The following is a 25,238-nucleotide window of genomic DNA, read 5'->3' as shown; positions in this document are numbered from 1 at the left end:
ATAAGTATGCTTTTAGGATGATTTCTTTAGTTAATTGTGGTTTCTGCATGCTGTCAAACACAATGTAGTTCAAAGTTGTGCTACTACAACTTTTATTTGTGAGAACCTTCCAAGGGAAAATGCAGGCCTTTTATATGAATAGGGAAAAACCAAGCCTTGAAATTCGGACTCAAAAGTGGGCATTTTGCCAATTGGAGATGCAAAGTGGAAAGGAGAGGATGACCTAACCTTTGCTTCCCTCTTGAGATCTGTGAGTGAGAAAGGCATGATTTTTTTTTTAAAAGAAGTATCAAATGTGTAAAAATGGAAAAAAAAATGGATTGATTCTTGCATTTTCACACATAAAAATCTGAGCTAGAACAAATAATAATGGCAGCAACTGAACCTTGAAAAGAAGACAAGATGGGTCTCTCCAACACCTCCAATTTCTTCACTGTTAGAAGTGGGGCATTTCATGCTCACATTGTAAAATCAGCATATATTGCATTAATCGGTTTTACCATATGCCTCCTGAGCAGTAAATTGTATTCTGTAAAACTATTGGCCTATTACTATTGTGCTATCTTATACTCAATGCATTTTCATGCCACCATCATTTCCACTCTTAAGTCCCACAAAAGCAAGTCAGAGCTGACCAGCAATTGTCTTCATTGCCACTAACCTCAAAATAATTGGTACTGCCTCCAGCTGATCAATAGTTTTCCTAAACAAAATGCTAATACACATATTGAATCTGCTAGGCCTGTATTGTTATATAGTATGGGGTCTCTCATGCATCTACCTACTAAGCGCTACCATCTATAGCGCTACCTACCTACAAAACAAGAAAGAATACAGTACACACATATATATACGTATAAAACACGGAAGAACTTGATTCAGAAAGAATAGCTTTAAATAGAAATGCCTTAATAATGGAATCAAAACAGGAATACGAAGGACAATATTCTCATAATAAAACTGCAGTCCAAGTGGACTTTGAAGGAATGATTCTTACAGTAACTCATATTTAAGGTAAGTAATTTCTGAGCTATTTTATACCTGACAGAATCACTTTGGTGATATTCTACCTGCCTCCAGGGAACATTGTAATGGGTGGAGCATATACATGTATCTTAAAGTAAGTGGTGAATGCTGACTATTGGGCAGAGCTCTCAGATGAAGTTTGCTCCATGTTTATAAGCACATCATTTCCCTTGCACAGGATAGGAACACTCATCTTTTCCAGGAAGGCAAGGAGGACAGCTGCTTTGCCTTTGCTTCATAATGGAACACTATGAAAAGGAATCACAAGGGCAGTGTTCTCCTTTAAATTGTTTTCCTTGAAATATAACAATGAATGCCTCCTAGAACAAGCTCCAAGCCTTACCATGAATACGGCCCTCAAATGAAATTGCTTTGTCTCATCTTGAACCTTGAAATGGCATCACCCTGGGAGTGGAAAGGCAGATTTTTCATTTCCTATAACTTGGGAGATGATTTTAACTCTTTCCTCTTCTACCTGCTGGGCAACAGATAAGCAGTTTGTGTACTACTTTACCTAAACATTATTTATTATATAGCAGAAATATATCTTGCAGCTTCTCAGCTCCGGTTGATAGTGGTAGGATGGCATTCATGGGCATGAGGAATGCCAGTATTATTCCTCTGCTGGAATGGAAGAGGGAAATTCTCAGAGAAAGGCTGGTTAAACAGGAGAAGCCACCTACTTTCCAGAAGGTTGACCAGGTCCCACTTAAAGTCAAACATGTATGGTAAAAGTCAACTGAACAGCAACATTGCTGGAGGAAGCTAATCTCAATAATAGAGCCACAAATTTCACTTTGCTAATTCCCCACAAAGTCCTTGAAAATGTTGTCTTTATTTGATCCTGATGTGCAATCATCCAATTCTGAAAAGCCAAACTTGTCCAAAATTGAATAATTTAGGGAAGTTTAGATTTCCAGAATCGGGTGATTGCTTTTTACATGATTGTTAAAAAAAACAAATAGAAAACCTGAGAAATTAAAATAAAACTGTAATTGTACATTGTTTTATTGCCTATTGCCAAGAGATTCTTAGTATTGGCATTCCTCACTCCCGCAGTCAACTTAGCTTGTCAGTCAAACTACAACTGATACTGACACTGTGTGCTTCTATTAAAATCCAGTTAAAAGCTTCTACCCAATATTTATAAAATAATTTTTAAAATTATCAGATGGAACTCATATACATGCAGTCTCCTGTGTCACCATCTCACCGACAGTCTTCAGTGGGAGATGAAGATAGAATGATGTGTCCTTACTTCCCTCGTTGATTGACCTGTTATGACCTATAGAATAGTTTCTAGTAGAGGTAGAATGGAGTGAATGTTTGGAATATTATATCTGGGATGCTAAGATTGCCTTTTTTAGAGCTTGCCTCATAGTGGCAGGATAGTACTAAGAGTGTGATGAATGCTGGATCAATCTACAGTATCTTCTTAGGTTTTTTCCCCAGGCTTGTTACTAATTTTGCTTTGGGGGTGAAATTTATATAATTTTATTAATTTATTAGTTATTCCAATTGAGTAGCTGAGTTATCATGTTTCAATTTATCTATTAATAATTATTCCTTGGGTGATTATATTATATTATATTATATTATATTATATTATATTATATTATATTATATTATATTATATTATATTATATTATATTATATTTTAATTATCTTGGTTACTCAAATACAATTGAATTAGTTAGATACATCTTCTTTTAAGTTGTCTTAATTACATTGGTTATTTTATTAATTCTACATTGTTCATGGTCCTAATTATATTGGTAATTTTATTAACGTTGCACTGTTGTGTCTGGGGCAGTTCCAGTGTATTCATTTTATGGTTATTAGTGTCTTTCTTTATAATACCTTGATATCATGCCGCTTTACTATTCCCTGATGAGTAGATTGAGTCAGTAATTTTAGGAAATAGGTTATGTGGTCTTCTGCTATTTCACAAAATGCTTTAATAGCAATTAGAATGTAATCTAATTGATAAACTTATTTTTAATTGCTTGTTATAGATTATCTGCTGTTTTTAAAAAGGGTTAGTCTTTTTCTGATTATCTACTTGAGTAATCTATTTGCTGTTATCATTGAAACTTAATTAACCCCTGAAGATACAATCTGTGTAATCCTTTTCCAAGGTGAATTCCAACTAGTCCAGGTTCCCAGACATTTAGGTGGGATAATGGTGTGGTTTTATTACTTAACAGTGCATGTACATTTGTCTCCATATCTTCAGCAATTATTGATAATTCTTTTGTATTTGTATTTGTTGAAATGCAATTCCCATTTCATTGCTTAAATGCAACTATATATTGTCCATCTCCCCCTAGCTCTAGGAGTCAATTTTCTCCCCTTTACTAGAGTTAGATATTCCATTACTCCTAATTAGGGATTTCAGGATTATAATTTTCATAACAATGTTTATTCATTATTAGTTTATTTTTATGTGAAGTTATTAGGTCAACACATTCTCAGAAACATCCTCAATTTGATCTAGAAGAGAGTTGCACGGGTCCTGCATTTCAAGATTTATATATAAAAAAACCCAATTTGATTGTTTTTTTCTTCAATGTATACCCTTCCATTTTAACTTAGTTTTTTTATTAACTAGAACACTCTATTAGCTCTTTTTCTGATATCACATTGGCTACTTCTTTATTGACTTCATCTGAATCTAAATCTCCTGAGAAATTGACCAAGGCATTTAACTTGCTATTTGAGCTACACTTGACCTTTTGGCTCCAGCCTTTGAAAAGTTAGTCCTGAAATAGAGTCATCTATGGCTGCCTCTGGATCTAGGGAGCATATAAACTCACGTTCATAAACTAGAATGAAAGTACAGAAAGGATTTGTTCAGCAGCAATGAGGATTCCTTTCATACAGCAATTACCAATTTCTTTGCATTGCCGGAACAAGTCAAGTGTTCCTGAAATTTAATTTCCACTGAAGCCAAGTCTGCTGGATAGCTTTTTGCTATGTTTGAATCTCTGTTATCTTAATCTTTGCCCATGGTTGCTACCAAAAGTTTCTCTTGACTTATACATTATCTGAGGACTTTTGAAAATGGTTTTTGTCTAAATTGAAACACTCCAGGCTTCCATCTCTAGGCAAGACATGATTCTGTGACTCTAAGTTGTTTATCTATTTTTTCATTTTCTTCAGTTACTGAAACTGTGGTAGCCGAAGTAATTTCAGAACTTCCCAATAGTGATGCCCTTCATTCCAATTATCTTTTTTATTTGCATAATTTTATTGGATTATTATAAAACATAAGTAATATAAGAAAATAAATATTATTTAAGTACAATAGTATTTATATAATATTGATTAGAAATTATTAACATTCTAATATTTAAAAACTTGAACCTTCACACCAGTTTTTATCAATATTAACTACGTTTGTGAATATGTCAGTGTTGATAAGCCTAGACATTTAAATTTTGCATACAAAGGTAAATTCCGCATTAATAAACAATTGCAAAATATATTAACATACTTCAAGATTTCTGTCTTAAGCTTAGTACTTAATACTAAAATCTCCATTGTATTCTTATTATTGTCATGTTAAACAAAACAAAATAAACAACTAAAACAGCAAAAAGAAAAAGTACACATAAGTGAATCACTTTCCAACTTCCCCTTTTTGTGGCTCTAACAACTTGTGTTGTTTAGGCCTCACGTCCGACAGATTTTTCCATCAAGTTCTATAATGTGAAACCAACTTTTAGGGGTTCCAAAAAAGTAAAGCTTGTTTTTTTCAGATGCAAGAATAATTATTTCTAGTTGCAATATCCAACAGTTTAAATTATGCTTGTTAAATGTATTGTTTTATACACACACACACACGCGCGCGCGCATAGTAATTTTATTGTTCTTTGTTTATACAATATTTGGGTATAAAACATACTAAAAATACTAAATAATAATTAAGGAAAATAATTGCCTCTGACCAAAATATTTTTTTTCTTAAAAAATAAATTTCAGTAGTTTGGCAACTCTTCATAAGCCACATAAAACTGTGATTGTTTGAACCATGATTTAGTGAATAAACCAGCATAGTGATTATTATTTTCTGGTGATTATTTTTTGGCCAGTTGCTAGTTAGTTTTCTCTCCTTTCAGTTCTAAAATATTCAGAGGTTAGGAGAAAGATATAAACACAGATGTATCCTAGGAAAAAGACAAGCAACTATGAATATGTCACGTCTTGCAACTCATACATCCACAAGCTATAATGCTTGTGATCAGTAAGCCCATGAGAAATAATGGGCGCATATTACATTACCACAAGACAAGCTCTAGTTTACTCATGAATCCGATTCACATATGATTCTGACTCAACAACAAATAAAGCACTGAATGGTTTAAGTAGACATCCTACATCTGAGCTGCACCAATCAGGAAGATCTTTATATTGCAGCCATGAAATATAGAAAACTGTACCTCTTTGTTGCCATGCAGCACCTGTCCTGATTTTTGGAACCCAGGTACAGTAGACCTTGGTACAGGGCAAACTGTATCTTTTTGCTGGATATAGTACAAGCAAATTACTCTCTCTCTTGTGAAGCAAACTTTGCTTCCCTCCTATATTTTCTCTTTGTAAATAGCTACATTATATGTGCCAAGATTTGTATCTGTAATATGTACAATATGTTAAGGCTTGCTTATTAGACTCAGAGTAATATCAATTATGATTAATATACATATTTAGGAACATGTGATATATTTGGCAGAAGGACCTCTGCTTTACTTATATACACAAATGCCAATTCCCTTTTCTCTTAATGTGATTGAGCTGTTATTACTGTACATTCTGGAACAGTGATGGCATGAAACAATGTTGTTGGGTTTTTTGCTTTGAACTTCTTCCAGTTACATTGGATCTTTAGAATCGAAATACATTCCCCAATCACTTACTGTTAAATTACTTTATATGCGTCCAATATTTCTCTTTGACTATCTCTAAACTAAACTACTACTTTTTACTAATTTCTCACATCAATTCATTGTCCCTGGTCTACACGTAGGTTACCTGTATACATACCTGTTTTAAATAATAAATGTTTTAGTTATGCTGTTAATTTAGCTAAATTCTGGGTTAGCCTTTTAATCTTTGACCTTCCCTAAGTATATAGATCAACTCCCACAATTCTCAACAATGGCCATGCAGGTTGGAAATGCTGAGGCTGCAATCATACAACTTATTTAACTAGAATTAACCCAATAAATTAAGCAAGCAGATTGAGTTCTTGGGAACCCATGTTTGCCAGACAAGCAAACAAACAAGCCAAGGTTATAATTAACCAAGTTTAACACTTTGTGCAAATTGTCTTACCTACTAGGTAAAGTAAGCGATGCAAAAGGAGCCTATAAATTGGGCTGCACATCTGGTGGACACCTAGATTGAGAAAAGATGTTCACTTACAGTATTCTAGTGACATCAAGATCATTCCTCTAGTTCTAGCGTAAACCAGGCTGATTGCCCAAAACAAAGCAAATTAATCCTTTTATGCTTGCCTTAGTATGACAGAAGGATCACTGAATTAACTCTACATAACTGTTCTTATGAGATCCTTTCCTTCTTTCAGGTTGGTTTATTTTTCTCTACTCTACTATATTCTTCAGCATGTCAGAAAAGGTATGCTCAGTACTTGTATACATTGGAATTTTCTTTCCTGTCCATGGAAAGTGGAAAAGTGGTTTTCTGATTCTTCTTTTGCTTTGAATATTGATCCTGAAAGGTGGAGACCCTGTAGAAATGTGTCACAACTTTTGTGGAGATGGAGTGTTGCACATGGTTTTGGTGCTACTTGCTTTAAGAAAGTGTTACTTTCTTGATGAATGTATTGTTTTTTCTTTTTAGGTACACTGAGAGCATATGCACCAAAGACAAATTCCTTGTGTGTCCAATCACACTTGGCCAATAAAGAATTCTATCTATCTCTATCATATTGATGTTTCTTCCTATACAATTTACCTATAAAATAGAAATATTATATTAGCTACTCACAATGTTTATTTATTTATTATTTATTTATTAATAAAATTTATATGCCGCTCTATCTCCGGAGACTCAGGGCGGCTCACAACAATAAAACAATCAGTTAAAATAATAAAATACATAATGTACGAATGTATATAAGTTATATTAAAACCCCCAAACTCTAAAAACCCTCTCAGTCCAGGCTGGGCGATGTAAACAACCATGTTTTTAATTCGCGGCGGAAGGTGCGAAGGTCAGGGGCCAACCGGAGCCCCAGGGGGAGTTGATTCCAGAGGGTGGGCGTGCCCAAAGAGAAAGCTCTACCCCTAGGTGTCGCCAGCTGACACTGTCTAGCCGACGGCACCCAGAGCAGGCCCTCCCTGTGAGAACGCACTGGGCAATGGGCGGCTGTTGCTGGCAGCAGATGGTCCGCCAAATATCCTGGGCCTAAGCCATGTAGGGCTTTATAGGTCATCACCAGCACCTTGAATCTCACCCGGAGGTCAACCGGCAACCAATGCAAGTTGCGCAGGAGGAGTGTAACATGGGAGTATCGGGACTCTCCCATCACAACCTGCGCGGCCGCATTCTGTACCAGTTGAAGCCTCCGAGTGGTCCTCAAGGGCAGCCCCATGTAGAGAGCATTACAGTAGTCAACACAGGAGGTAACTAGCGCATGAGTAACTGTGCGAAGGGCATCTCGGTCCAAATAGGGGCGCAACTGGCGGACCAGACGAATCTGGGCATATGTCCCCCTGGTCACGGCTGTTATATGATCTTCTAAACTCAGCCGTGAATCCAGGAGGACACCCAAGTTGTGCGCCCTGTCTGCAGGGGGCAAAATTTCACCCCCTATAGCCAGCGATGGAATCTCACCTTCGAACCGAGATGCCCGTATCCACAGCCACTCATTCTGGGCAGGGTTGAGCCGAAGCCTGTTCCTCCCCACCCAGATCCGTACCGCTTCCAGGCACTGGGACATCACATCGAGGGCATCACTGGGCTGGTTCGGGGTGGACATAAAAAGCTGGGTATCATCAGCGTACTGATGATACTCTACCCTGAAACCATAGATGATCTCCCCCAGCGGTTTCATATAAATGTTGAACAGAAGGGGTGAGAGAACCGACCCCTGAGGCACCCCACAATTGAGGGGCCGCATGGTCAATCTCTGCCCTCCTGCCAACACAGCTTGTGTCCGACCCGAGAGGTAAGAGGAGAACGACCGTAAAACGGTGCCTCCCACTCCCAACCCCTCGAGGCGCCACAGCAGGATACCATGGTCGATGGTATCAAAAGCCACTGAAAGATCTAATAGGACCAGAACAGAGGAATGACCTCTGTCCTGAGCCCTCCAGAGATCATCCACCAGTGCGACCAATGCCGTCTCCATGCTGTATCCGGGCCTGAACCCGATTGGTACGGATTGAGGTACTCTGCTTCATCCAGGGCCACCGGGAGCTGACGTGCCACCACAATCTCGACAACCTTCGCAAGAAAGTGAAGGTTGGAGACCGGACGAAAGTTGCTCAAAATAGCTGGATCCAGGGCAGGCTTCTTTACGAGGGGCCTCACCACCGCCTCCTTCAAGGCAGCAGGAAAGCTTCCCTCCTCTAAAGAAGCAGCTATCACTGCCTGGATCCAGCTGCGTGTCACCTCCCAAGCTGAATAAACCAGCCAGGAGAGGCACGGGTCCAGTACACATGTGGCCGCACTCAACTTCCCCATGATCCACTTTCTCTGGGGTAACAGGATCGAACTCTTCTCAAAGCACAAGACGCTTCCTCACCGTCTGACCCTGTCCAGTCAAGAGTCCAAGCCGTCCCGAATCTGAGCGATCTTGTCCTGCAGATACTGGCCAAACTCCTCAGCTCACCCTCACATCGGGTCTTCCCCCGCCCTCTGATTCGAGAGGGAGCGGGACACCCGAAACAGGGTGGCCGGGCGATTCTCTGCAGACGCGATGACATCGGAGAAATAGCGACGTTTCGCCATCGCCAATTCCACCAAATAGGCCCGAGTAAATGATCTCAATTGTGACCGGTCAGATTCGGAACGACTGGCCCTCCAACTGCTCTCCAGGCCTCTCCTACGTGATTATCAAAAGTTTTTTCCTGCATGGCATTGGCTAATTTGGAAGCTGATGAGATGTTCAAGATAGGTGGGATCATTTTAATGATATTATATTTGCATGTATAACCAACAATGTCAGCTCATTGTTCTTCCTCACAGCACCTTGAGAGTGTGCTTGAAGTATTGGTTTTGCAGCTTAATCATTTTGTTTTGGCAAGATCATTAATGAAGATGTGGACCAGGGCTTACTGAAGATCACTAGACCATCCAGCTATTTATCCATCTCCAAGAAATATAATCAGCATCTTATTCCTACTGCATGCTGGGCGTATATTCCTACTTACATGTTGCCTCTGATACAGTATCTTTAAATAGTATGTTTTTTCTTGAGGAAAGATGATTTATTAAATGTTCTAATTCTGGCATAGGTCCTTGTTCTTTTATTTTTCAGTAGCATGTGTGGGTGGCAGTGGTGGTGGGGATTTCTCACCAAGTTGTGGAATTTGACAATGTTATGATTATTATTTCCTAGCAGTTCTGCTATTTATATTTATCGATCCCATCTCTCAGCTTTACATAGAATTAATACTCCTTGCCTGAATCCAAGAATTCGGAGGTCTAGGGAGCCATATTTTATTATTCTAAGAAGTGTTCTTTTCTGTGCAGCATTTTCTGCTCAATCAATATAAAAAAACAATGGATTCCTATATAATAACCATAGGTTATAATAACCAAAAACATAATATTTAAGGAAATAGAGAAGGCTTCAATCCAGAGTTCAGCAAGAAAGAAAACCAAGAGCTATGAGGCTGGAGCTGCAGAAATCTGGATGACATCTGGTAATAGTCCAGATGTCTGCAGCTTAGATTGGTAGTCTAAGAAAGTAGACTTGTGTTTTGATATTGTTAAAAACAAAGTTTCTTTGACTAGGAATATATCAAAAGTTAAGATACAGATAGAATTACTCTGATTGTAAAAGTAGCCATGCATATTGCACTAAACCAAAGACAACACCCCCCAAATTTGAGGACTAGCGGATTCGGAGGTAGAGTGCTTTCACAGAATGGTTACCATAGGAAGTCTGGTGAATAAAATAAAACATCAGTTTATTAAAAAACACTGGTGAGGTTGCTGCTTAGAAGCACTGGGTCATTCTTTATTATATCTTCTTTTGGGGCTCTTTTTTTCTAGGCAAGCGGTAACACTTTCAAACAAATTATTTGATGGCTGCCCACTCCCACTCATTTTTATTTTTCATATTTTTTAGTTTTATTGTTTTAGTTTTATTGAATTTTTATAACGCCCTACTCCCGAAGGACTCAGGGCGGTGAACAGCCATAAAATAAAACAATATAAATACAAAATTTAAAATAGAATAAAACGAATTAAATAATTTGGCTGAATTTAAAACCCCAATACTTTAAAACCAAATTTAAAATTTCCATTTAAAAAGGGGAAAGACTTAGGTCAGGCCAGCCTGATGAAACAAGAAAGTCTTGAGCGCGCGACGGAAGGTACGCAGATCCGGGATCCTCCGTATCTCCGGGGGGAGCTCGTTCCAGATAGTAGGTGCCCTCACAGAGAAGGCTCTCCCCCTGGGGGCCGCCAGTCGACATTGTTTGGCCGACGGCACCCGGGGGAGTCCCTCTCTATGGGAGCATACTGGTCGGTGGCAGGCTATTGGTGGTAGCAGGCGGTCCCGTAAATAGCCAGGTCCTAAGCCATGGAGCGCTCTAAAGGTGATAACCAAAACCTTGAAGTGCACTCGGAAGACCACCGGGAGCCAGTGCAGCTCGCGCAGGAGAGGTGTTACATGGGAGCGCCACGTCGCTCCCATCACCACCCGCGCGGCCGCACTCTGTGCCAGTTGGAGCCTCCGAGTGCTCCTCAAGGGGAGCCCCATGTAGAGAGCGTTACAATAGTCCAGACGGGAAGTGACGAGGGCGTGAGTGATCGTGCGTAAGGAGTCCCGATCTAGAAAGGGACGCAACTGGCGGATCAGGCGAACCTAATGAAAAATCCTCCCGGCCACGGCCGTCAAGTGCTTTTCTAAAGACAGCCGTGAATCCAGGAGGACACCCAAGTTGCGAGCTCTTTCCGTGGGGGCCAATGATTCGCCCCCAATAGTCAGCGATGGCACCAGCTGACTATACCGGGACGTCGGAAACCACAGCCACTCGGTCTTGGATGGGTTGAGCCTGAGCCTGTTTCTCCCCATCCAGATCCGTACGGCCTCCAGGCACCGGGACATCACTTCAAGGGCATCATTGGGGTGGTCTGGGGTGGAGATGTACAGCTGGGTGTCATCAGCGTACTGATGGTACTCCACCCCAAAACCACGGATGATCTCGCCCAGCAGCTTTACTCTACTCTACTCTACTCGCTCCTCAGGTTGCATAGACCCTCAGGACCCAGGCCTTCGGCTGATGCTGTGCAATGCCAGGTCCGTAGTAAATAAAGCCCCCCTCATCTGTGATCTTGTTCAGGAGGGGGGTGCGGACCTGGCAGGTATTACGGAGACCTGGTTGGGCCAGGAGGGGGGGGTTCCCCTCGTTGAAATGTGCCCGCCAGGTTTCCAAGCATTCCATCAGCCGAGGTCACAGGGGAGGGGCGGGGGGGTAGCGGTTATCATTAAAGAAGGTCTGAGACCGAGGGAGGCCACTGTTCCTCAGACGGCCGGCTGTGAATCCCTTTTTGTGAAATGGGGTCATGGGGTTCAGATGGGTTTGCTGATCACGTACCTGGCTCCCTGCCACGTGGCAACAGCCCTGCCCGAGCTACTCAACGTCATCGCCGCGGTGGCGGTTGATACCCCTAAGCTTATGGTTATGGGGGATTTCAACCTGCCGTCCGTGGGTGAGACGTCAGAGATGGCTCGGGAGTTCATGGCTCCCATGACAGCTATGGACCTGACCCAGTTAATTCATGGCCCTACCCACACAGGGGGAAACACGCTGGATCTGGTTTTTGTCTCTGGACAGTGGTTGAGGGATCTTGATATAGGGGATATAGTTACTGAACCCTTGTCATGGTCAGATCACTCTCTCCTTCGTCTCGACTTTCGAACCGCTGCACCCCGCCGCAGGGAGGCGGAGCCGGTCAGATGGTTCCGCCCCAGGCGCCTGATGGAACCTGACAGATTCCAGACGGAGCTTGGGCCATTTCCTGAGGTTCTGGCACACGCCTCGACTGGAGACCTGGTGGCCGCCTGGGATAGGGCGGCTGCTGGTGCTCTGGATCGGGTCGTGCCTTTGCGGCCTCTGACCCGGCGCCGATCTCAATTGGCTCCTTGGTTTACCGAGGAGCTGAGGGAGTTGAAGCGCCGGAAAAGACGCCTAGAGAGTAGTTGGAGGGCCAGTCTTCTTGAATCTGACCGGACACTAGTAAGATCCCACATTAGGAATTACTTAGTGGCGATAAAAGCAGCGAAATGTAGTTATTTTGCTGCTCTTATTGCGTCATCAGATAATCGCCCGGCCGCCCTCTTTAGGGTGACCCGCTCCCTGCTCCACCAGGAAGCGCGGGAGGACCCCTTGGAGGGTAGAGCCGAGGATTTTGTTCAGTATCTGTATGACAAAATCACTCAGATTCGGGAAGATTTGGACTCCGACTGGGTAGTCTCAGGGGGAGAGACGGGGGCAGGTCTTGAGAATGTTATCTGGGATGAGTTTGATCCTGTGACCCCTGAGGACGTGGACAGGATTCTGGGTAGACTGAACGCGACCACTTGTTTATTGGACCCGTGTCCTTCCTGGTTAGTACTGGCTTCCCGGGAAGTGACACGAGGCTGGCTCCAGGGGATTATAAACGCTTCGCTGAGTGAGGGTGACTTTCCCGCCGCCTTGAAAGAGGCGGTGGTGAGGCCTCTCCTCAAGAAGCCTTCCCTGGACCCGGCAATGTTGGTAAATTATCGTCCGGTCTCCAATCTTCGCTTTGTTGCGAAGGTTGTTGAGAGTGTGGTCGCGCAACAGCTCCCCCAGCACCTGGATGAAACGACGTATCTGGATCCGTTCCAGTCGGGCTTCAGGCCCGGGTACAGCACGGAAACGGCATTGGTCGCGTTGGTTGATGATCTCTGGAGGGCTCGGGACAGGGGGTGCTCCTCTGTCCTGGTCCTGTTAGATCTCTCAGCGGCTTTTGATACCATCGACCATGGTATCATGCTGCACCGGTTGGAAGAGTTGGGGGTGGGAGGCACTGTGTTGCGGTGGTTCTCCTCCTTTCTCTCTGACCGGTCGCAGTCTGTGTTGACAGGGGGACAGAGGTCGACCCCGAGGCCCCTCATATGTGGGGTGCCGCAAGGGTCGGTCCTCTCGCCTCTCCTGTTCAACATTTATGTGAAGCCGCTGGGCGAGATCATCCGTGGTTTCGGGGTGGAGTACCATCAGTACGCTGACGACACCCAGCTGTACATCTCCACCCCGGATCACCCCACCGATGCCCTTGAAGTGATGTCCCGGTGCCTGGAGGCCGTACGGATCTGGATGGGGAGGAACAGGCTCAGGCTCAACCCATCCAAGACTGAGTGGCTGTGGTTTCCGACGTCCCGATATAGTCAGTTGACGCCATCACTGACTATTGGGGGCGAATCATTGGCCCCCACGGAGAGGGCTCGCAACTTGGGCGTCCTCCTGGACTCACGGCTGTCTTTAGAAGAGCACTTGACGGCCGTGACCGGGAGGATTTTTCATCAGGTTCGCCTGATTCGCCAGTTGCGTCCCTTTCTGGATCGGGACTCTTTACGCACGGTCACTCATGCCCTTGTCACCTCCCGCCTGGACTATTGCAACGCTCTCTACATGGGGCTCCCCTTGAGGAGCACCCGGAGGCTCCAACTGGCGCAGAGTGCGGCCGCGCGGGTGGTAATGGGAGCGACATGGCGTTCCCATGTAACACCTCTCCTGCGCGAGCTGCACTGGCTCCCGGTGGTCTTCCGGGTGCGCTTCAAGGTTTTGGTTACCACCTTTAAAGCGCTCCATGGCTTAGGACCCGGGTACTTGCGGGACCGCCTACTACCACCAATAGCCTCCCACCGACCAGTACGCTCCCATAGAGAGGGGCTCCTCCGGGTGCCGTCAGCCAAACAATGCCGACTGGCGGCCCCCAGGGGGAGAGCCTTCTCTGTGGGGGCACCTACTATCTGGAACGAGCTCCCCCCAGAGATACGGAGGATCCCGGATCTGCGCACCTTCCGCCGCGCCTTAAAGACCTTACTATTTCACCAGGCCGGCCTGGCCTAATTTTCCCCCTCTTTTATAAAAGATTTTTAAAATTTTAAATATTTTAAATATTTTAAATATTTTTAGTATTTATATATTCAATTTTAAATTGGTTTTAAAAGTTTGGGGTTTTAAATTTGTCGGGGCCAAAATTATTTAATTTGATTTTATTCTATTTTTTAAATTTTGTATTGTATGTGTTTTTATTGTTTGGCTGTGCACCGCCCTGAGTCCTTCGGGAGTAGGGCGGTATAGAAATCTAATAAATAAATAAATAAATAAATAAATAAATAAATAAATAAATGTTGAACAAAAGGGGCGAGAGGACCGATCCTTGTGGCACCCCACATATAAGGGGCCTCGGGGTCGACCTCTGCCCCCCTGTCAACACAGACTGCGACCAGTCAGAGAGAAAGGAGGAGAACCACCGTAGTACGGTGCCTCCCACCCCCAACAATTTGCATGGCAAATTGTGAACTTCCCATTTTTTAAAAAAATGTATTTATCTATTTGGCTGCCCATTTCAAACATATGATTCTGGGTGTAATAAAATATAAGATGAAAACATAGCAAACAAATATAGGAACCAAGATAAAACCAACAACTAAGTCAATGTAACTAAGATACAGGTACAATCACATCTTAATTTTTTTTTAAAAGAAACATTTTTTGAAGAATTTAAAATTCTTTTTAATTTAGTTAGAAGTTAAATAAAATCAGATGTGACCCGGTGTGCTAAATGCAAAAAAAACCCTATCAATGGGCCGCCTGATAATTTAGTTAATCACAGTTTGTTGAGAAAACTATAATTCACTGAGTTCACTTGACAGACATAACCAAGACTTAAGCCAAACAAAATAATGCTTTCTAGCGATTTCAAAACATATATAAACCAGAACCATCCAGCAAAGATGTCTGGAAAGTAATAAAAAGATTAAGACACTATTTTTCATGTTCTCAATCTTTCCCGGTATAATTCAAACAAAATACAAAACGGGGAGAGAAAAAAATCCACAATACCTGACCGACATGTTATCCCATGTCTTCTCTTATTTTTTCTTCTGTTATATATTCCATCAACCACAGCAAACAATATTATTTTCCATCTGGTGGATGCTCTTATTAGTTATTTGGATTTTTCAGTGCCAGCAGGATACATGATTTATATTCTTGAACAACTGTGTATAATTTTTCTGTGGCTTGGAGAACACTTTCTAGACTTAAAAAAAGAAGTGAATAATCATGTTCTTAAACAGTTACAAGAATACAAGTTTTTGCCAACCTGTGTGCTGGCAGAGACTACAAACCACTGGTACAGAAAGAAAGCACTACTGATATCCCTGATAGAAGTTATCTTAGTATGGGAAGCTCCAGTACATTTTAAAACTACCATGTTACCAAATCAGATAGAGCTGTCTACAGTGGAAGTGGGGAGGAGAATATCAAAAATATCAGGGTGGCAGCTATAATCACAGGACCAAAAACTAGTCACTTTTTACATGTACCACACACATAAAAAAGGAATGAGGATTTCATTGTGCACTTGTGACCATCTTGACTTTTTAAATCCTCACTGCAGATAACCCTGAAGTCAAACTATTGGTCCATCTAGCTTGGTACTTTCTCTATACCTGCTGCTAATGTTTTTCAGAGTATCCTTAATTCTTTCTAGCCGAAGGTAGAAGGTCTCTCTCTCTCTCCCTCTCGCTCTCCCCCCCCCGTTCCCTCTTTCTCTCCCCCTCCCCAGAGCAGAAAGATGGTTAAACATGCTATCTCTTCCTGAGCTATTTTTCTCTCCAAAACTGTACATACCTAAAAACTTCTAATGGCAAGTTGATAAGCTCAGCTGTCACCTTAATTAGTTCATCAGGTAGTAGCTGGCAGCTACTACCTGAAATTGACAAGACCCCAATCAGTTTCACACTAAAGATTTTTGTTTGCCTCCTAAGGGCTGATGGCAAGAACACTAAGTAAACAGCTGGCACTAGCACCTCATTTCAATGTGTATTTCCCATTGTGTGTCTGCTTATTCTCTTGTAATCCCTTCCTCTCCAAGGTATTGTAAATACAAATATCAATTCTTTTCTTGCCAATTATCTCAGTGCTAGGATGAGCATTCCAAAGGGTAGGGAATGGACAAAAAGAGTTATAAGAATTGCCCTTTTATCTGACTTCCTCGTGATTTGAATTCTAAAAAGCTTCCCTGCTATAGAGTTCACCTGGCTTTTTAGGTTATATTCTTCAGAAGTTGTAAAGCTGAAGTTAAGTCATAAGCACAGTCACATTGGACCTGTCCCAATTGTGGTTGCTAAATGAGAACTACATGTGTGAATATACAATACCAAAAAAAAAAAAGAAAAGAAAAGAAACCAAAAAAAGTGTTTAATTCAATTTCGGCACTGCTTGACTCCAGAATGACTCTGGGTAGCTCACAATGCAAAACAGAATGCAGATATAGTAACATAAATAAATTTTAAAAAAGAAATAATCCAATGGCAGTGCAGACAGCAATATACACACAAATACACACACTCACACACAAATCAATCACCTCTAAGAAAGTGGGGTTTACATACACCTTACCTCAAGGCCTGGAAAAACGTTCAGGTCTTTTATAAGGCCCCCCTGAAGACCGCCAGAGTGGGAACTGTCCTGATCCCAGGAAATATCATTCCAGAGGGTAGAACAAGTCTGGTATCCAAATTGAGAGCTCATTCTATGCCATAATGCAGCTTGCTTAATTTAGACTTGACATGTCATAAATCCAATAACTCTGGTTTGCAGAGCACTGTTTGCTTTTTAAGAAGTATTTATTAAATATTTTATACCGCTGACAACCACATCCTGTCAGTGATTCGTAATAAAATCATAGCTCTATACAATTTGCAATTCATTCAACAAACTAGTTTTAGCACCATGTGTGAACTATTCCCCAGCTTTGAGTATACTTGGCCGTTCATCTAAACCTACTCTTAGACTTCTGCCTCTGAGCTTCTGGGTGCTTAGATCTTCTGATCTAAGATGCTTTGCTGTATGAACAAAATCAACATATTCTCCATTCTCTCCCTTCCATCAAGGTGTTTTTTCATATTCAAAGCAAATGTATTCTGGCAGTTGACACCAAAGCCCCAAACCTTTCTCCTGATTTCCTGATAGAGTATGTCTGGCAGTAAAGTGCCATAATAATAAAATACATTGCTTACAGTTTGCCCTTCTTCCATGACACCTCAAATACATTGCCAAACTCTGCTGCCCAGGGCAACAATCTTAAAGATAAAGCTTGCCCTGAATTATTCAAAATATAAAGGGTCTTTTTTAATCAACCAAGAGTCTGGTGCCACTTTAAAGATTAACTATTAATAATGGCATATACTTTATGGGCCAGAGCTCATTGCATCAAATACACACTCAATAGCAGTGAGAAGGAAAACAATAAAGTCAGAAGAGCAATAGGATTGTGAATTCATGGGCATTTCTAAAATTTTCGATCTGTTGGAATGGTGTAGTCTACCTTTATTTAAGTCTCAGAGGGAGAGACATGAATTTACATTATGTTATATCCCTAAGCATAGGGTTTTACATAACCCTTCTTGGATCCCTCCCTCTCGGAGAGGGGGGAAATTTCTCTATTTCTATGAGAGATGTTTTATGATTACCACCAGGGGGACAGTATGTGCTCAGTTTTATCTTTTGGGGCAGTCATCAGACATACGATATGTAGCTACATCTTATTCTATGACAAGGGTCTTCAACCTTAAACACTCAAAGAGCCATTTGGATCCGTTTCCCACAGAAAAGAAAACACCAGGAGCCACAAAACTCTTCCCGTGCCTGACTATTTTCTGAGCAGCACAAAACTAGCATCTATAGTTGAATTAAAGATTATGTTTTCTTCTGAAACTTTTCTTTTCTTGAATTTATCCATGGTTGGCCTAGCGGGGGTTGAAAAGCTTAATAAATTGCGCATTGGTGAGTTTCGCACATTGGCAGTTGTGATGCATATTTTGAGCGACAGGGAGCTGCAGCAGAGGGACGAAAGAGCCACATGTAGCTACAGAGCCGTGGGTTGCTGACCCCTGTTCTATGAGGTTCAAGCCCTCTCCTGGGAACTGAATTCATGGAGTAACTGAAGATGAGTGCATATAGCACATTTGGAGTTATACAGATCCTGGTGGCTTGGCTTTCCAGTTTAGCCCAGCGTTCCCCAACTTTTCTGGGTTGGCAGATCCAAGCCAATGTAATCATCCTGGAATAAAGGAGAAATTATTGAAATCATCCACATGACTCCAGACAGCTGCTCCTTATGAGGCCATAGACTGTGGAAACTGCAATTTTTATGGTTGGCTTATCAGTGGAGGGGCTGAGAATCAGGACATCAAGTCAATTTTTACAAAGCAATATTTGTGGAATTAAGCTTGACATTAAGATTATATCACTTTTTTTAGATTTAAAAATTTGAATTTACATATTGGAGAGATTACAACCTTTTTGTATTGGCAATGTATTACTGTATTCCTTCAGTGAGTTTCTGTCTCCTTAAAAGACAATGATTTGAATTTGATTTTCAAAGTTATAAAAATATATAACTTTTGGAGTATGCGACATAAGAACACTTAGTATATGGATTTCGGGAAGTTAATAAAGGATTAAAGGGCCAGAGGGATTTACAATTATAGTTTTGAATTATTTAGAAGATACTTTCTCATGGGAAAATGGAGATTGCTTTTGGGGTTTTTTTATGATAAGGAAACCTTAAAGGCTGAATATTAAAGTAAGGGGATCAAGAAAAAGGAGCAGGAACCATTAGGATTTTTGTTTTAAAACAGATGACCAAGCAAACTACCTCTGCGACTTGTTAAAGTTCTGCTAAAGTTCTGATGTAGCATTTGAACCTCATTTTCCTTATGTAAGAGATGAGCTAAAAGGAGAAGATTCTGAAGAGAGATTTATTTACATACAGTGATAAGTTACAAAATTGTATTTACTGCTGGGGTGAAAAGGAAAGTTAATTTTTTTTCTTTTTCCTTCCTTTTTCCCTCCTCTGTTCCCCTTTTTATTTCCTTTTTTGGTATTTTTCTGTTTGTATTTTTTGTAGTTTCTATTGGCTTTTATTCTCTTCATTTCTAATTGTTAATACAATTATCTAAAAACAAAGAACAAAATGTACCAAAAATCAAATGAGTTTAGTATAATGCATGAAACATGTCATAGTGTCTGCTAATACTAGAAGGACATGAATTACCTATAGGGTGGCATTCATATCTGTGGGGGGAGGGGGAAACAAAACACTTACGGATACTTTAGAAGACACACAATTAGGAATTCATTACTAATAATTTGGAATAAAATTAAAAAACAACACTATATACAAATCCCGTCTTGGATCTCTCCAGAGGAAACTTTAACACACCCAAATTTAGTAGACTGGACAAAATTAATTAGAAATAGAGACATAATAAACAAGAGGGGAATATTAAAAACCAGAAATGAATTGGAGCTGGATTTAGGAAGAGAAGTGCAATGGTGAACGTATCTACAGATAAGTTCAAAATATACAGAGGATATAAAAAAAGATCAGGTTCGACTAGAAGAAACAGAATTAGATAAAATCATATTAGGGAATGAACGAAAACTAATAAGTAGATTATACAAGTTTCTAATACAGTATAAAATGGAAGAAGAAATAGTGAAAGACATGATGATCAAATGGGCACAAAATATTAACCATGTGATAGAATTAGAGAAGTGAGAGAAGATGTGGAAAACGAACATGAAACTGACAATTGCGACGGCATACAAGGAAAATCAGATGAAAATGTTTCATAGATGGCACCTTCCACCAGCCAGAGTTGCGAAAATGTTCCCTACCAACTCCCCGAAATGTTGGAAATGCAAGACTGGCTATGGAACATATTACCATCAATGGTGGACCTGCACGATGGCACAAACATTTTGGAAGAAAATTAAAACCTGGATAGTAGAAATAATTCAGAATCCAATAGAGGGAAAACCGGAACAGTTTCTGTTAGGCATTTTGATAGAAAATTATACCAAAGAAATACAGTACCTTCTATTGCATATATTGACAGCAGCATGTATTGTATACGCGCAATATTGGAAGAAAGAAACAGTACCAACGGAAGAGGATTTAATTAAAAAAATCCTGGAATGTGCAGAATTCTATAAATTAACTAAAGAAATTAAGGGGAAAGAAGAATCAAAGTATTATAAGGTCTGGAGTAGATGGTATGAATGGTTGAAAAATAAGGAAATAAGTTAAATGTATGAAGAAAGGAGGGGGAAAATGTGTATGATCTTTTGTTAGTAAAGAAGAAATGATATGAAGTAAAAACGAACGTCAAATAAGTTAATACTTAAATATCTGTAAATATTGATGTATAGAAAGAATAGACCGCTGTATATAGCTGAAAAGAAAGTGATATTTTGTTTTTTGTTGTGTTACTTCTTGTTGTTTGTACATGTTTGATTTTAATGTTGTTTTAATGTGTTTAAAATAAAAAACTTTTTAATAATAATAAAAAAAGAAACATGTCATAGTGTCCTAAGACTCCTTCTCTATATGTATAACATGTTAATTAAGAAAGAAATCAAACTGGGCATCATTTCAAGACACTGAAGGGGAAGCAAAATAACAGGTGACGGCAGCAGCAGACATGGCACTTGTACCTGTAGCTCCTCTTTAATAATTGGTTGACTATGGAATAAAACCACTTAAACAAATAGCTTTTAATGAGACAGATCACCTTGTCCTAGGAGGACTGGATAATTCTGCCTGGCTATGTCACACTTCTATATCCTACACTGCGCATAGCAGTGTGACACTATCTAGCTGTGTTTTGCATCTGCTGCTAATTGCAGCATGTGGTGGGAAAGAGGATATTTGCAACCACCCTGTGCTTCAATCAGGTGCGAAGCTTTACACTCCAGCTAAGTGAAAGTCATAGGCGTAAGAGGAAAAACTGACACAATGTCCCCCATCCCCCCACCTTTTGAGCCAATTCAGGGATGTCATTAAGCTTTTAGTAGGTGTCCAAGGTATATCACTTAGTGTATCAAAGTTGGTTCTGATTCTTCATGTCTTCATTTTGGACCTGGCCTCATATGACCAGAGAGTTACCAGAATTCAAGAAGCAAGATATTAATTCAGTTCGTGCAATTATTCCCAAGCAACTGATCTAGAAGCTCTGAGCTTTTCCAACTCAGATGAAGTATTCTCATCTCATCTGTGTGCCACCAGAAAACTAAACCAGCATATACTTTCTGTCCTCACTAACTGCCTCTGTTTTAGCTTCAGTTAAAGGACTCTGTCCTCGTTTCCTATAGTCTTCACTGCTTTCCATTCTTAGCATCATTGCTGTGATCGTCAACAGTTTGACAGGTGGCTATACTCTTAGTACTTTTTCTTCACCTTACTCACCATTTCTCCTAGCCTGGAGATCAGCTGTTTCACTTTGAAGAAGTGGCAAGCCAAGGAGGAGAGGAGACTTTAAATGAGGATCTAGAGACTGGAATCACTCTGCGGATTTTACAACCCAGGGAATGGTTGACAGACTGAGAAGGAGGAAGAAGTTTATGTCCATTGGTCCAGAACCAGTGAAAGAATCCATGGTAGCAGTACTACACAACACCCCTGATCTAGCAAAACACACTAAGATCAAAATGCCTAAACCATGAGTCTCATCAACCTCTACCTATGTTCAGTTTGATGGACAAATATACCAACAAATCAGCAGAACACCCATGGGATCACCACTCTCAGAACTCATAGTAGAGACTGTTATGCGGCATCTAGAAACTATAACACTCCCATACATACAACTGAAAGTATGGGTCTAGTATGTAGGCAATAGCTTCACCAAGATAAAGAAGAAATAATTAAAGAAGATACATGAAACAATCACATCTTCAAAGGATTAAAGTTGACAAGGAAAGAAGAAAACAACACACTCCCCCAATGAAAGAATTACCAAGGAGAAAACCATACCTCCAGCAACATTGGCAAGGCAAGCTGTTATATATAAACAGGGAGCAAAGCTCACACTTTGGAGTGGTGCACTGATGATGTTCACTTGTCAGGTAACAAAATGTCTACAAGCAAACAAAAAATTTCAGAGAGCACTAAGAATTCCAACTTTCAACCATAAACTATATATATTCTCTTCTATTAGAATTTGCCTTTTCCACAGCTGCTGTAAACCAAATTGACATTTTCATCGAACAATCCACTTTAATCTCAAATTCTCTTTTCTAATCTGTCACTTGCCTTTTCTGACCCCCAAAGATTGATATTTTCATGGCTGGTTTCAGCTCATTGACTATTGATATTAACAACTGGGGTAACTGTAATTAACAATTGGGTTAATTATGTTTAATTGTAAACAGCCCAGAGAGGCTTTATGAATAAGATGGGCAGTCCCCAAATGTGATATATAAATAAATAAAATAAATACATTCCCGAAGAGGTAAATATGTTTGCAGTAACATAAAAAAAAAAAAAGAATTTTGGTGCATTTTAAACACATTTGTTTAGCCATAGGCCATTGCAAAAACAGTCAATACTGCATAAACTGTGAATAATAACTACCATCAATAGGAAAACCAATGAATGGAAATAAAATATACCTCTTTAAGAAGTTAATAAATCCTGGAAAGAATTTTCTCTTACTTGCAAGAGCGGCACACAGATATTTAATAGCATGCGCTATGTTAAAAAATACCTTAATAAAAAAAAAAGACTTGTGGACTTCTTTCTAGATATTTTATTAAGAGCAGTACTAGACACTAAAATGGCGCTCATAGTTTTACAAAAATCCCAATAGTAAGATATGAATGGACATATTTTCCATTCTAGTCTCCCCCAACAATACCTACCAATACATGAATCCTACTAATGGTTCCTGTCAAACTGGACACTTGTATGTAGAATTACTGGTGTAACACTGGAATTATAAGAAGTTTCTTTTATAACAAATCAGACAATTTGTTTAGTTGGATTGCTAAATGATAGTGGTCATGCATGGCATATGTTAACTTTAGATCAGTCTCTTATCTATATCCAAAAATGAATGGAGTTCTCCAAACTAGGTTAGAAGTACCAGGGATTGACCCCAGGTGGTCATGCAAGGCATATGCTAACTTTAGTCCAGTCTCTTGTTTTTTTCCATCTTCTATACCTAGAGATTCAATTCCAGTTTCATTCCCAATGAAATTCCAGTAGAATACCTTACGAAAAAACTTTTCCTTAATAGAGTAATCAGTGCAAAATGGTCCAGTCACAAGTCACCATTGACCAAAATGTTAATTGGAGAGATTGTTCACCAATATCCCAGTAGTATTTCTGATTCATTCCAGGTTATATTTGTCTTATTTCTGGATAAATGGGCACATTACCAAGCAAACCTTGACCGAAGTGATGCGCCATGCGTAGCTTCTATAGATGCTATTCTATGCTTTGTTATTTCCAACTCACATTTTAAATCACAGGATTTTAAAAAAAGTTTTTGAAGTTTTAAATTCACAATCCATCTAAATGCAAATCAATGGAGCACATATTTCCAATTCACAGCAGATACTAGTTCTGGGCCAGGTATAAGATTTACTGCTTTTTTTTTAATGGGAAGGATGATTTCAATGGGATATTTTGGTCATGGCAAATTCAGTTCTAGCTCTGGCATGCAATATTAAAAGTAGTTTACCTTTCCAAGATTCTTTCTTTTCAGGCAACCTCTTAGGCAGTGAGGTGTAATGGTGATGGTGATGGTTTAGAACCTGTTTGGGGCCAAGACCACCTTTAACCATAAAAGCTTACTGAGTGACTTCAGCCATTGCTCTCAAGCCAACCTTCTCACAGCCTTGTGGTGGTGGTGAAAAATTAGGAGCAGGGAGAATTTCTTCATCTGGGGAGAAAAACAGCACACAGTAAACATTAAAAAATAACCTACAATATGAGATTCCTGCAATGTATTTTCTAAGCAACAGCGCTAGTCGACATTACAGGGGTGTTGCATGCTTCTTCAGATTCACTCCTTAGCCCTCCCCTCTCCCAAATGTGTAGCAGGGTTTATAAACATTAGATTACATTACAAGGATAGTTGTAAATCTTTTCTCTAGCTCTGCAGAACTATTCTGAATGAACTACACTGTAGTTCTCCTGGGAAACATTTTCAAAGCAGCAACTCCCCTTTTTCCTTGCAAACCGAGTTCGTCGACTGCATTCACTCCAGAATTTATTTTTTACCAAAGCTAATCTTGTTTTTCCACAAACAAAACCATTTTAATTTTACACACAGTAAATCCTCCATTAGCAAAGATGCATTTTGTCCTGGTTATGCATTTTAGCTTTAGAGAAAGATGGTAATTTCTATGGCCAGTTATCTTGGTCTCAGATGCCCATTTTAAAAATAATCCATTTTAACCTCCTTCAAGGAAGCCTGAAACATTGTTCTTCTCCTCACCCCACCACCTCCAGGCTTTCGGATAAACTGGCTGGCAGGCTCCTGTAGCATGTGAAAGGTTTTTTTGTTTTTTTTTAAAATTCTTCCCTTGGGGCAAGTGCGCGCGTGTGTGTTTTAATCTATTATATAGGGAGGTTTTTTTCCTTCTGTTTTTCACTTTATGAAGCCAGTCTGAATCACTTGCTAGAAGTGAGATTAAAATAAAAAGTACAAACCAACAACATTCCTAATTGAAAAACAGGGAGGGGCGTTCTGTAACCAGTCTCTCCCAACGTGGAGTTGGAGTTTGGGTGGGTCAACTGGATGGGCTCCCTGGGCGGAGCGTTGCAACCTGCACACACCTACGGTGGGGTGGGGAAACAACTCACGTGAGGTCAAGCAAGGCCGTTCCAGAGAAAGCGGCGCCTCGCTCTAACCTGCGCGTCACTCTGTGGTCCCCGTTCTACGCTCCCCCGCCCACCTC

The 25,238-nt window shown here is 40.5% G+C and overlaps 1 long non-coding RNA gene across 1 annotated transcript; it reads right to left on the bottom strand.

Annotated features, from left to right (window-relative positions):
- Positions 1-6,507: 6,507 nt before the first annotated feature.
- LOC132710909 (uncharacterized) lies at positions 6,508-24,207 on the bottom strand. The gene is made up of 4 exons (XR_009621644.2): positions 24,017-24,207; positions 22,306-22,409; positions 15,321-15,519; positions 6,508-7,002 (listed from the first exon to the last, which is right to left on the bottom strand). It is a non-coding gene; the product is annotated as an uncharacterized LOC132710909 (long non-coding RNA).
- Positions 24,208-25,238: the final 1,031 nt, after the last annotated feature.

This window comes from Pantherophis guttatus, chromosome 2, assembly GCF_059756535.1.
Source record: "Pantherophis guttatus breed Tessera chromosome 2, ASM5975653v1, whole genome shotgun sequence".
Taxonomy (NCBI): Eukaryota; Metazoa; Chordata; class Lepidosauria; order Squamata; family Colubridae; genus Pantherophis; species Pantherophis guttatus.
The sequence above is the reverse complement of the archived record's forward strand: the minus strand, read 5'-3'. Positions and strand labels throughout refer to the sequence as shown.